At 47.8% G+C, this 12,620-nt stretch overlaps 1 protein-coding gene across 4 annotated transcripts in view; it reads right to left on the minus strand.

Moving 5' to 3' along the window:
• HHAT (hedgehog acyltransferase) overlaps nucleotides 1-12,620 on the minus strand; it is a 275,981-nt gene that overhangs the window by 109,837 nt on the left and 153,524 nt on the right. The gene's annotated exons all lie outside the window — the stretch shown is intronic.

Consider the following 12,620-nt stretch of genomic DNA (forward strand, 5'->3'; position numbering starts at 1 on the left):
AGAAATTCTCCAAAAGCCAGAGGGGGCTCTAAAAGTACAGAACAGCCAGAGTATGGAGAAAATGCCCATGACACTTGAGAAGCAAGTCTTACATAACTCTTAGCATATACCAACCTCCTGGTACGAGGCTGGTGCCCTACCAAGCTCCTGGCTCAGAGCAAGTTGCCCCCATTCTTCACAGCCTGCTCACTTTAGTGTTTTGTCTGACCCACACCAGCTTCATGGCATGTATCTTCACCGCAACAGAACTTGACCTTAAATGTTGACCAGTATTTGAAGCCAACCCCAGGGTTCCAAGGCTGCACTTCTTAATAAGTAATGTTTGAAGGAGTAACATTCCCATGAGCACACTGGGATTTTGACAATCCTCCAAAACAAATGATGGAGAAGTAAATCACTATACTGACTCCCAGCATCACACTTTTTCTCCAGTAAACCAGCAACTCCTTATTCCTACAGACTGCAGGGTATACCCGATTCCCAGCTCACTGAGTAGACTGTCACCCATTCTTCTCATTTAGGTAAAAGTATCTGGATGCAAATGAATCTGCTCTAATTAATAGAAAAGTGTACATCATTGCAAATGTTGGTATTATGAACACTGGTGATAATATTCCTCACAACAGATCCTTCTACTCTAGTAAATAGGCTATACTACACATTTTCTATTGCAAGTTTCTTCTCTTCAGTATGTCGATTCCATCATCCAAGTGAAGACTTTGAACATGCTAGGATACACATGCATATGTCAGTTTTAACTATAGCTACACTTTCCCAGCCAACTGCTCAGGCGCTCATTCCCAAGTTACTGCTGAGAATCTAGGCCTGGCTGGCCCGAATAGCATGGAAGGCCTAGCACAGCCTGGCCCAGGATAACTTCCCAGCCTCACTCTGTGCCCCAACCACAAGGACCTTCTCTCTGCTCTTCCTCCTGGAATACACCCTGCTTCTCCACCTCAGAGCTCTGCGTATGCTTTTCCCTCCACCCTCGACCCCAAGCACTGCGTCCTGGGGGAACCTTCCCTGTGGCTGGCTCCTGCCCCACGTCTGGATTGGGTGCCTCGTGACACGCACTTGTAGGACCATGTGTTTGTCCTTTTGGCACTACTGGCTGTTCTCCTTTCCCAGACGTGGACGTGGTCTCTGACAAACACTTCTTGGCTCCTGAACCATAAGCTCCATGGGAGTAGGAACTATGTCTCTTTGCTAACTACTGGGTTCCAAGCACTGAGCAGGGGGCAGCAGATACTAAAACTGTTCGATAAAGAAGTGAATGGATCCATACATTTAGAATGACTGATGTCACCCATTTGGCATTTCCTTATTTGTTCGGTTTAACTCCGATTTTTGAAGTACCTGACTGTCTTCCTAAGGAAGCATTTCACAGAGGGGAAACTGAAGCAGTAATATTTAATAACTAGCTGATAAGGTCACACAACTAGTAAGTGCCAGAGCTGACTTGGGTTTGGACTGTAGCCATCTCCAACCATGGACTCATCATCCATTGCCAGGTGCTCAAAGGAAAATGCGGAAGAAACCAAGCTCACGGTTCTGGTCCACAGGGGTGGCAAGTGTGACGATAATGATGATGACAGCTAATAATTATTAAGTGTTCACTCTGTGCTGAGCACTATTTTAAGCATTTGATGTATATTATGTCATTTAATCCTCAGAAAAAGCCCAGGAAGTGGGTATTACTTCTACTACCCATTTACAGATGAGAAAAGTCAAGTACAGAGCTGCCTGGTTGGTCGTGGAGTCAAGAGTGATGCAACCAGCTCTCAAACCCAGACGGCCCAAGCCTGAGCCCCAAGCCACTGACTGTGGTCGACAAGACCGAGCGTGTTGGTCGGGGGGAGGGGGGAGCATCTAGCTCTTTCAGGGGAGTCAGCAGAGCTTTGCAAAAGAGGTGTCCTCTGAACCAGGTGCTAAGAGGGCCTATGTAGAAAGAAGGAACCAGAAACAGCATGCACAAAAAGAAAATGAACCAGTGAGTCTTGCTCAGGGAACAGAAGGAAGTTTAAGGAGCCTGCTCATGGGGCTGTTAGGTCTAGAAAAGCCCTTGAACAGATAACTGAGGGAGGACAGGGCTCCTCCCTCAGTTATTAAAACGGCCTTTTACGGGGTGCCTGAGTGGCTTAGTCGTTAAGCGTCTGCCTTCGGCTCAGGTCATGATCCCAGGGTCCTGGGATGGAGCCCCGCACTGGGCTCCCTGCTCAGCAGGAAGCCTGCTTCTCCCTCTCCCACTCCCCCTGCTTGTGTTCTCTCTCTCTCTCTCTCTCGCTGTCTCTCTCTGTCAAATAAATAAAATCTTTAAAAAAAAAAAACAAAAACAACTGCCTTTTGTTTCTGGGCTATTTTGATTCAGTACCCTTGGCGGTGGCCTGAGGGGACGGACTGGAAGGAGGAAGAAAATAAAGGTGAGGTTCACAATAGAAGGCAAGTGAAAGATGATGGGGGCCTCAGTTACGGCGTACAGAGTAGGAATGAGGGAAAGAGGGCATGTGCAGTTAATATTTATAGGAGGAACTAACAGAATTTAGGAACGGAAATGGATGTAGGGTGTTAGGAAGAAGGACATTTCCAGAATGACCCCAAGGCTTCTACCCTGGGTTGGTGTGGGTAGAGCAGCACCCTCTAAGATGGGGCAGTGGCGGGGAGTGGGGGGGCGGAGAAGAGTAGGGTTGCATCATGGTGGGGGGAGGTAAATAAGGAGTCCCATTTGAGGCAAGCTGAATGCTAATAAGGTGGATGTTGATCATTCAAGTAGGCGGGCAGAAATACAACAGAACACCCAGTGTTTCTACAAGGGAAATAGACAAATGGCATCATCATCTAGACCAGCGTTAGGCAAGAAAATGTTCTGTGATGATGGAAATGTTCTATCTCTGCTCTGCACTGTCCATTATGATAGCCTGTAGCTACTACGTGGCTACAGAGCGCTTAAAATGTGGCTCATGCAACTAAGGAACTGAACTTTGTAATTTTGTTGACTTTTAATCAATTTATATCTTATTTATAATAAATAATGTGGAGTAGCTACCACAGTAGACAGTGCAGATCTGGATAACCGAAGTGACCCTCTAATATTAAACACACCAAAGCTGCTTATCAAAGTCTGTTGAGATTGGAAGAGACCTTGGAGTTTATCGGGTATAATTCCCTCATTTCACAAATAAGGAAACTGAGGTCCAAACAGGAGAAGACACTTGCATGAAGCCAATGCAGCAAGACAGCAGTGAGGCAGACGATGGCTGTGGTCTTCTCTATCCGACCCGGTGTGCTGGCCCTTCCACACACCGTTCTGTCCTGATGCAGAAACCGCTGCAGTGTTAACTCCGCTGTGTGTGGAACTGCAGTGGCTTGTGGGCAAAGCATCCCCGCCGCCCCCACCCCACCACGCGACACATCCCAAACACCTGGATAAGGAACTCTACCAGGTGTTGTAGCTGCAAATAACAAGCCCACTCCAATGCGTCTGAATATGAAAGGGATTGATTAGAGAAGGATCGGCAGTTTGCACAGTCTCTGGGAGAGGGTCTCAAAGCCAGGCTTGGAGGCGATGCAGTCAGGAACTGCTGACAAATCACACTACCCCCTAAAGCGACGGGGACCCTACTGTGCCCACCACTTGGCTCAGGGGAGCGACCCACAATCACCAGAGCCGGGGGCGGGGCCCCAAGCCCAGAGCTCTGCCTCTCAGAGCTGGATGTCACTGCTGCCAGGCTCGGCAGAAGGCATTCCAGGTCCTACCTGCACACACCTGTTCTCGTCAGTCTAACTAGAGGGCAGGCGGAATCTGAGACCCTTGCCACAGTGAAGGAAAGCAAGTTTCTGCCTTCCACCCGGTGTGGAAGCCCCGTAGGGCACAATGATCCCGGGAATCAGAAAAAGAATTCCAAAAAAAAAGGCACCACCACCATCATTACTTAACAAATGTCCTGTCAAGTAAGTAACCCATCTGCACTGGTTTTAGACCATGGAACTACAGCCTGTCTTGCTCAGCAGCATCCCTGACTCAGAGTTTTTTACACTTAAAATAATGTCTCTACATTGCAAATTTTCTCAATTAGTTCACCAGTGGCTCCTTTTCATTTTTTTTTTAAGATACATTTACTGGAACATCTGTACTGATAGAAGCTATGTATGGCAGGAAGTGAATTATGCATTTCAACTCTCAGAGCATGAAGGCTTTCTTTTAGGGTTTTTTTTTTTTTTAATCTGGGTTTTCTAATTAACAAACCTATTATAGCACAGCCATGAAGATGAATAATTCTAAAAGCATTTTCCTCAAAAGTGGTAGCAGTAAGATAGAAGCAAGACTAGATCTGAGAAATCTTCTAAGAACTGAAAATTACTGTAATGTGGAACAGAGTTGTCAAGGCCATTCCAAAGGAAAGAAAAGGACTGAAAACCACTCCAAGGGGTTCCGTCTGGAGAATAAATAAGAAAAACTGTCTTGGAAAGGGACCGTGATGTGGGAGGCTGGGAAGGGGGGGCTCAGTTTTTGACAACAAAGCAGAGAATACACCAACGCATTACACAACAGTTTTCATGAGCAAACTGGATGGGGTTCTGCTCCAGGCCGCCCCAGACAGGGCAGCCAGTGCTGGGGAGGTAGGAGGCCTCCCGTCCGAACAGTGGCTGACGTCCAAGGGCAACAGCAGCAAGACAGGAGCACTGAGGGCCTAAGGTAAAGTACCAGGGAAGGAGCGAGGGGCCGGGCTAGCAGGGCACTCCCAAGACCAGACGATGACGAGAGTCATCGATGACGAGGAGAAGGCTGCAGACCTCCATCCTGAGTGAAGCTCCTGGCGCCAGACCCACTCTCTCCAGCTGCCCATGCTTCCAGAGAGAGCCTGCTGCCATGACCCACCAGGGTTTTATTGCCTCCACGTTATAGGCCACGTGCACAACTGCACCTTTTACAGTACGCCAAGCAAACATTAACAGAGGGAAACTAAAGGATAGTTTAGGGCTGTTACTGTTACTCAACAGAGCAGCTTTTACAGCAGCTGGTGGTCAGAGAATCTTCCCTGAGGAGCAAGGATGGGCCTGGGTCACCGAGCTCCAGCTTGGGGCGGCGCAGCATGGTGACAGCTGAGGTTCAAAAATCCCAATTTCACTAACTTCCCAGCTAAGCCTGTCGCAGTGAGTTTTGAAAAATATAAATCAAATCATGTTATTCCCCTCCTTTCTGACGACATTTAAAAGGGAACCCCATCCTCCTCATGGTCCGGCTGTGGCCTCTGCCTCCTGGCCTCCTTGGACTCCTCGCTCCATGATCCTGCAGCTCCCCCCCAGCTTCCTTCCTTCTGTTCCCCATGTAGCTCCTCGTCCTCTCAGGGCCTTGGAGCTTGCCCTTCCCCCTACCGAGAAACAGCCTAGCCCAGACCTTGCTCTGGCCGCCTCCTTCTCCTCGCTCACATCTCTGCTCAGTGTCCCCAGCTGCCTCAAAGAGGCTCTTCCTACCTTCCCCGTGCTGTCACAAGTGGCTCTCAGCCCTTGCCCCTCCGTCACCTCATGGGAGTCCCCGTGCCCACTTGTTTGCTTGTCTGCTCTCTGTCTCCACCCGCTGCAGTGCAAGCCAAGTGAGGGCAGGCCATTGCCTACCTTCTCACTGCTTCTCTCCCAGGTCCTGGTGGCAGAAACAGGTTACATGAAAAGGTAAGGACATGGCTACTAAGTCCCTTACGTGTTTGAGAGTCACAATTTATTCAAACATAAAAAAACTAATGGTGCCAAATGCTCAGGCAGCCCTCCTACCTACGCTCTGTGTCCCTGGGTTACTCAGACTGGGGACACTGGTTGCAGCCAGATCATGAAGGAAAGGAACTTCCTCAATCTGTTGCTTTATTCTTTTTTTTTAATGGGAAAAGCATTACCTTTTTAAAATTGAGATACAACTGTCATTTAACATATTAAAAACAAGACAACAGGCCCAAAATGGAGTTGCTAATGCTAAGTCCCACACAGAGACTTCACCGAACGGAGACTTAACGGCAATTTCCGCTCTTCCAGAAATGGATTCTTAAACCAGTCAATCAGGAATCACCTGATCAGCGCAAGTTAGATAATGTGCCCCATAGACCCCTGCCATCGCCTAAAGCAAGATAAGCAAAGTGACCCTGCAAAAACCAACCCATTTTAACCCAAGTTTAGCTTCCTTGTTCCCTTTCCTGCCGCCCATGCAAGTCTTTCATTTTGTATAGCTCCTCAGGGCTCCTTTCTCTCTGGCTAGATTGCATACTATCCTAGCTGGTTCGATTTTTGCTCAAATAAACCCTTCAAACTTTTCATAGGCCTCAGTGTATCTTTTAACAAACATTGTATTAAATTTCAAGTATACAACATAAAAGATCTGACCCACGTGTATGTTGCAAAACGATCACCACTGTCATTCTAGTTAACAACCATCACCTCACGTGGTTACAAATGTTTGTGTGTGTGATGAGACCTTTTAAGATCTACGCTCTCGGGCGCCTGGGTGGCTCAGTTGGTTAAGCGACTGCCTTCGGCTCAGGTCATGATCCTGGAGTCCCGGGATCGAGTCCCGCATCGGGCTCCCTGCCTTCCTCCCTCAAGACCCTCCCCCCTCTCCTGCTCTCTCTCTCAAATAAATAAATAAATAAAATCTTTAAAAAAAAAAAAAAAAAGATCTACGCTCTCAGCGACTTTCAAATCTGCAATACAGTGTTATTAGCTATCGTCACTATGGTGTGCCTTACCGCCCCAGGACTTCTTTATTTTATAACGGCAGGCTTGGGCCTCTCAAAGGACCCTCTGTGCATTAGACACCCTGGGCTATTATGGGGAATACACACGTGACCCAGAGCCTGCCCTCCAAGAGCTCACTGTTGAGGAGGAATGTAGGACATGCACAAAAAGAACTCTGCTTAAAGCTGTGGGCTCCAAACTTCCCTGAGCATAAGGGCCACCTGGGGCAAGCAGTGATGACACGGATTCCCGGCCCGCACGCGTCTAAAACATCCCGGCCGATTCCCGTGGTGCGGGGAGCTTGGGAAGTAGTGTTATGGAGGGAGAAAGAGGAAGGCTGCTTGGAGGCAGCAGCACCGAGCTGGACTGGAGGGGGCCAGGAGGTGGATGAGGAGGAAGGGGGGATGATTCCAGCGCAGGGAACACATGAGCTGAGGAAAGAAGCCAGGAGACTTGGGGAGGGACAGAAAGCCGCATTTGTTCCCATTTGGTGGTGGCACAAAGAGGAATATGGTGAGACGAGGTGGAAAGGCAGCCTGAAGACCAACTGGGTGGGCCCGGAACATGAGGGTCTAGCCTGGCTTTAACAGAAGGCAAGAGAAGCACTGACTCGTTCTGAGGAGGGAGTGACAGCAGCAGGTACGTAGTCACCTTACAGATGAGTCATGGAGGGCTCAGAAAGGGTCCTGAGCTACCTCAAGTCCCACAGGTGGAAGGACAGAGGCCAGGACTCAAACCCTGCTACTCGGATTCCAGAGGTGAGGCGCGGGAGGGGAAGGGACAAACTGGCCCCCACTGAGTCCCCACGGTGTCCAGGCACAGAGCTGAGCTACTGGCATTCACCATCACACCTTGCTACAGCTCTAGGAGGTAAGAGGCCCAAGTTACAGACAGAAGGGCGTAACTTTCTCCAGAAACAGGAAGGAAAGGGTGATGTGAAAGATGTTGAGGAGGCTGACTCAACAGCATTTGGAAACTGGACACAGGAACAATGATGGAAGTCGGGCAGCACCACAGAAGAGGGGACAGCCTCGTGGAAGGGCTGGGGGGACCTCCCTGTGGAAGATGGGAGGACAGCCGCGTGGAGGGTGGGGGGAAAGAGCCCCGTGGAAGGGGGGGAGGACAGCCCCGTGGAAGGGCGGGGAGTGCCCCGTGGAAGCAGGATAGCTTCTCTTCAGGGCCCTGCATGCATTTTTATTAACTGTCTCTGTGGGACCTGCTTTGGAATCTGGCTTCCTTCACTCACATGTTCTTCACTTCTTATTTAAAAACACTTTGTTCCGGGAACACCGCACAGCTCATCAGCTGCTGGTTTTCATACACCGCAAGTGGAATGAAAGGAAGGTTTAAAAAGAATGCTGTGCTACTGCGGTGGCCTCGGAGAAGAGCAGGTGGCTGCAGAACGACTCAGTGGCCCCCAGGAGCCACTTCTCCTCCAGGTGCCACCCAGAGACGATCGGCAGGGCCTCGCGAGAACTGCGAAGACACAGAGTTTAGTCTCACCTCAGGTGGGAGCCGCTTTTAATCAATGCATTTGCTTTTCATACCACTACTAAAAATTAACTCCTTGGACAAACAAAAGTTGACTTCCATGTTACATTTGCAAAATTAAAAATCCAAAATCCTATGTAACAAATTAGGTATTCTGCCTCTGAGTTATCATGCGTGCGTATGTGTGTGTTTAGAAATATATACATAATAGTTTCATCTTTCTTTTATATTTATCTATAAAATATGTATATATATACGTGTGTGTGTATATATATTTATATGATTCTAAATCGCTAGACTGAATACAGATGCTAATTATCTTCCGATTACCATCTGGTTCTTACTCCCAGGACCAAATGCCCACCCTCCTGTCCTTAACCTCTCTGTGTCCAGAGCGGCTCAGAGCCTAACCAGATATCAACTACCCTGAGGAGACACAGGAAAGAGGGAGGCTTATCCCTGGCTCTCTTCCTTTTTCTTAGGAGGAGTCCTTTAGCCTAAATTAATCTTTCATTTGACTACTTGCCTTCTTAAAGATGCAAGGCAGACTCTTTAGAACATTTCACACATCACAAAATCCAAGACATATTTCAAATGATGGTGAGCAGACTTCTTTATCAACACCATGAATGCTACAATTAACTCCAGCAAATGTGCTGGTAGACTTTGTGCTACTCAAAATAAAGGAGGTTAAAACTACCCTGTGATTCATGGAGCTCAAAACACCAACATTTTTTAGCCCAAACAACCCTTCTCTTCTGCTCTCGGGCTAGTTTCATGAATGGGTCGGGTAAAGGGTGTCACCAAGGGAAAGCCAAAAACAGCTTTGCTCATTTCAGAATTCAGTGAAGAGAAGCGGACTGTAATCCGCTGCCCTCTGGCAATTCAAAGACCTTCCAGACCTCGGTGGAATCTCAGATCAACCACCAGAACAAAAGCACTACAGGAAGGGGACAGTTCTCCCATTCTACCTTCTCTCTCACCAGAACAAAATGCTTCAAAAGGGCAAACGCTGTTTTATGTAAACATTAGCATTTCCAAAGGATTAAATCTACACTATATTGAACACCATTCTATAAGCAGCATCTGTTTACTTAGAGAAAGGAATTTCTCTTCTAACGACCACGATCAACTCTGGCGATCTTCTCAGATAGCTTTCGGGCCATGCCAGAGGCTCAGTGGCCTTTTCTATGTGTCTAAGAAATATCAGTGGCAGGCCCCCAACCTCTGCATTTCTGCTAGTCCTGACAGGACATCGAGACACCATCCTTAGGACAAAACTAGTGGCTCCAATGCATTCACACCTGGTCTTTAGAATAAAAATGGAAAAATAATAGTAAAGAAAACTTAGTTTGCTATTTAGAAAAAAAAAATCCTTATTTGAAATGGATTATATAGCTAAGTATAAATAATATAGAAAAGAAGATGGAAATACAGGTACTATTTTTCTGATTTTTAAATGTATAAGCATAAGGGCAATGCAAAAATTGTAAAAGGAAAACAGATAAATTTAATCTTTCAGACAACATAGAAGAGGGATGGCTACAGGTTTTCTTTTAAGTCATGATGACAACCTGTATCACTTAAAACTATTCGCCAACACGAGGAGCTCAGAGAAGGGCGGGATGGGCAGGTACAGAGCAGTTACCGTGTGCCTCCATTAGAGGGGTGGGCTGGCTACAACTCTGGGTAAAATGAAAAATGCCTTGGTCAGCAAGACTCAAACCAGCCATCACTAATCATTTCGACTTTCTTGCCAAAACTGAACTAAGCTAAACTTAAACACGCTACCCTATCCTTTAAAATGAAACAGAACTATTTTCTTCCATAATCTCTCTTCCCAGATTGGACACTTTTTCCCTTTTTCTTCTGTAGGACCCCAACCAAGAGTCTTCTTCTGAGGTTATTCTTAAGTTTCCTGAAAGTCTTTCCTTTGCTTTCTGTGAGATTTGGAAGGATTGAGGTCACTCAATTTTCCCACCGTCATCATAAGACACCAATACCAAAAATGCTCACCTTTCATCAAACTTGACAGCCCCTTCCTGCCCCCACAGCTCAGTGAAATCCCCCAACAACTTAAAAGGTAGCATGCCCCTCCTTGAAGTTGCCTAGGCTGGGAGTACAGATAGGGGTCTTGGCTTTGTGGAAATTTATGTCATTCCAGAGAAGTCGACATTACTTCCACCAACGTCAAAGATGCAGCTGATTAATTGCAGGCATGCTGCAGTTTCTCTCATGCCAAATGCTAAGTATTCAATACAGCCTGACGACCCAGAGGACATGTGAAGAGCTTGTTGGAGCCAATAAATGTAGTTAATTAAAAAAAAAAAAAACAATGCCAATTTCTCCAACGCCTCCTCTTTTACAAAGGGAATCTATTTTCTTCTCTTGACCAACACAGGGTGGGAACAAGCAGCACTGCCTCCCTCCTTCTGACCCTCTAGGTTCTCTCCAGTGACAGAGTCCCAGGAAAATGCCAGCATTCTCGGGTGTGACAAACACGCCACCACCTTTGCTTCCCCGCTCCCAGGGCAGCTGGGCAATCACACTCTGCTTCTCTCCACCCAACTGAGACCACTTTCTCTAAGGCGAAAGGGCACTTCACACCTTCTGGTGGCTAACTTCAAGAGTTCCTCCAATTAAAAAGAAAAAAAAATCCCCATTCAAACCACCCTCTCCACCAGCTGCCTGGCCCTTCCTTCCTCCCCTTCCCAGCTTAACTTCTCGAGAGAGTTGCTGCCATTCCATCATCCACCCCTCACACCGCGCCCCTACCACCGCGCCCCTACCACCGCGCCCCTACCCGCTTCAACCTGGCTTTGGGGGACCATCGTGCCAGGGCAACACTTCTCACGAAGGTGCCCATGAGAAACAGTGCTCCGTCCCCATGGGGCTAAACCTCCCAAACCGGGAGCAGAAAGGACCCATTTTCTTTTTTCTTTTTTTAAAGATTTTTATTTATTTATTTGTCAGAAAGAGAGAGAGGGAAAGAGAGCACGAGCAGGGGGAGCGGCAGGCAGAAGGAGAGGGAGAAGCAGGCTCCCCGCTGAGCAAGGAGCCCGATGCAGGACTCGACCCCAGGACCCTGGGATCATGACCTGAGCCGAAGGCAGGCGCTTAACTGACTGAGCCACCCAGGCACCCCAGAAAGGACCCATTTTCTAAAGGGAGCTGCAAATAAAGGGGCAATACCCCCACACCGAAGAGATGGAGAACTGACTGCTCCCTGCAACCACCTCTCCCCCACATCTCCATCCCCCAGCTCCCAAACTAGGAGAAGCGTAGAGGAAGGAACTCAGAGTCTTCACGTCAGAGTCTTGGCTTAGGGCAGAGTGCTGTCATGTGGGGCTGGGAGGGGGGAGGGAATGAACAGACTTTGTCACAGAGACTGGGCATGCCCGCAAAAAGGAGAAACTAACCCCTCATTCCCCAACCCGATACAACAACAAACATGCTGATTTGCTCTGTCCCTACCAGAGCAAACGAAAGGACGACTGCAGAGAGATGTCAGGACAGAAAGAAGCCTTAACCCCCAGTTCTGCTTGCTTCACGGAACACTGACGAAGGTGACCAGTTAGAACATGTCACCAGTACCCATCCAAAAGGGCTTCCTGCCAGGACAAGGGGATCCCAGCACCAGTTACATTAGAGGCACTTAGCTTCACCCTTTCCTTCCTCCCCATCCAACACAGGAGATTTGGTTGGAGCCCAGAAGAAGGAAAGGGAGGAGGGCTCCCAGAGGCAGACCATCCCTCCTCCCCACTTCAGGTCCTTCACACCACAAGCCTGGCCAGTGATAAGCTCAGGGAAAGCCTTAAATCAAATGCCTGTGATTCTCACAGTAGTATTCCCAGACATACCCAAATAAGTGGCACATGATAGGCTTAATCATTATTTGTTGAATAAATGACTGAAAAGCTTCTTCTTAATCCTTGCCCTCCTTGTCCTTTCTGCCTCGTTTTGTTCATTCACTCCAGCTACAGGTATTTGTTGAAGGTTGATTCTATACAATTTAATCATGGAAAGGCGATTAAGACATGTCCCCCGCCCTCCAGAAAGTTACTAGAGAACAGAAGCGAGTACAGACTTGCATCTGTCACAAGCACTTGTGGGAACCACGGCATGGCAGCGATACAAAGTACCAAAGACATTAACTCAAAAATCCAAACCACCCGCTCAGTATACCCTCCCAGCTTTCTCCTGTCAGTTTACATACGGAATTCTCATGTCTGCCTTTTCGGTGAACACTGGTCTTTTATCCCTCCTGCTAAAATGCATTTACCCTTAATGTGTCAAGGGTAGTGGTTAACACACCACCATCTATGTGTGATATCCTGGAGAAAGCCAGGAAAATCCACATTCCGTGGATCTAGGGTAGGCCAAAAAGATTTCAGTGCACAGCCTTGGATGAG

Source organism: Leptonychotes weddellii, chromosome 6, assembly GCF_054177405.1.
Source record: "Leptonychotes weddellii isolate Sample4059 chromosome 6, ASM5417740v2, whole genome shotgun sequence".
Lineage (NCBI taxonomy): Eukaryota > Metazoa > Chordata > Mammalia > Carnivora > Phocidae > Leptonychotes > Leptonychotes weddellii.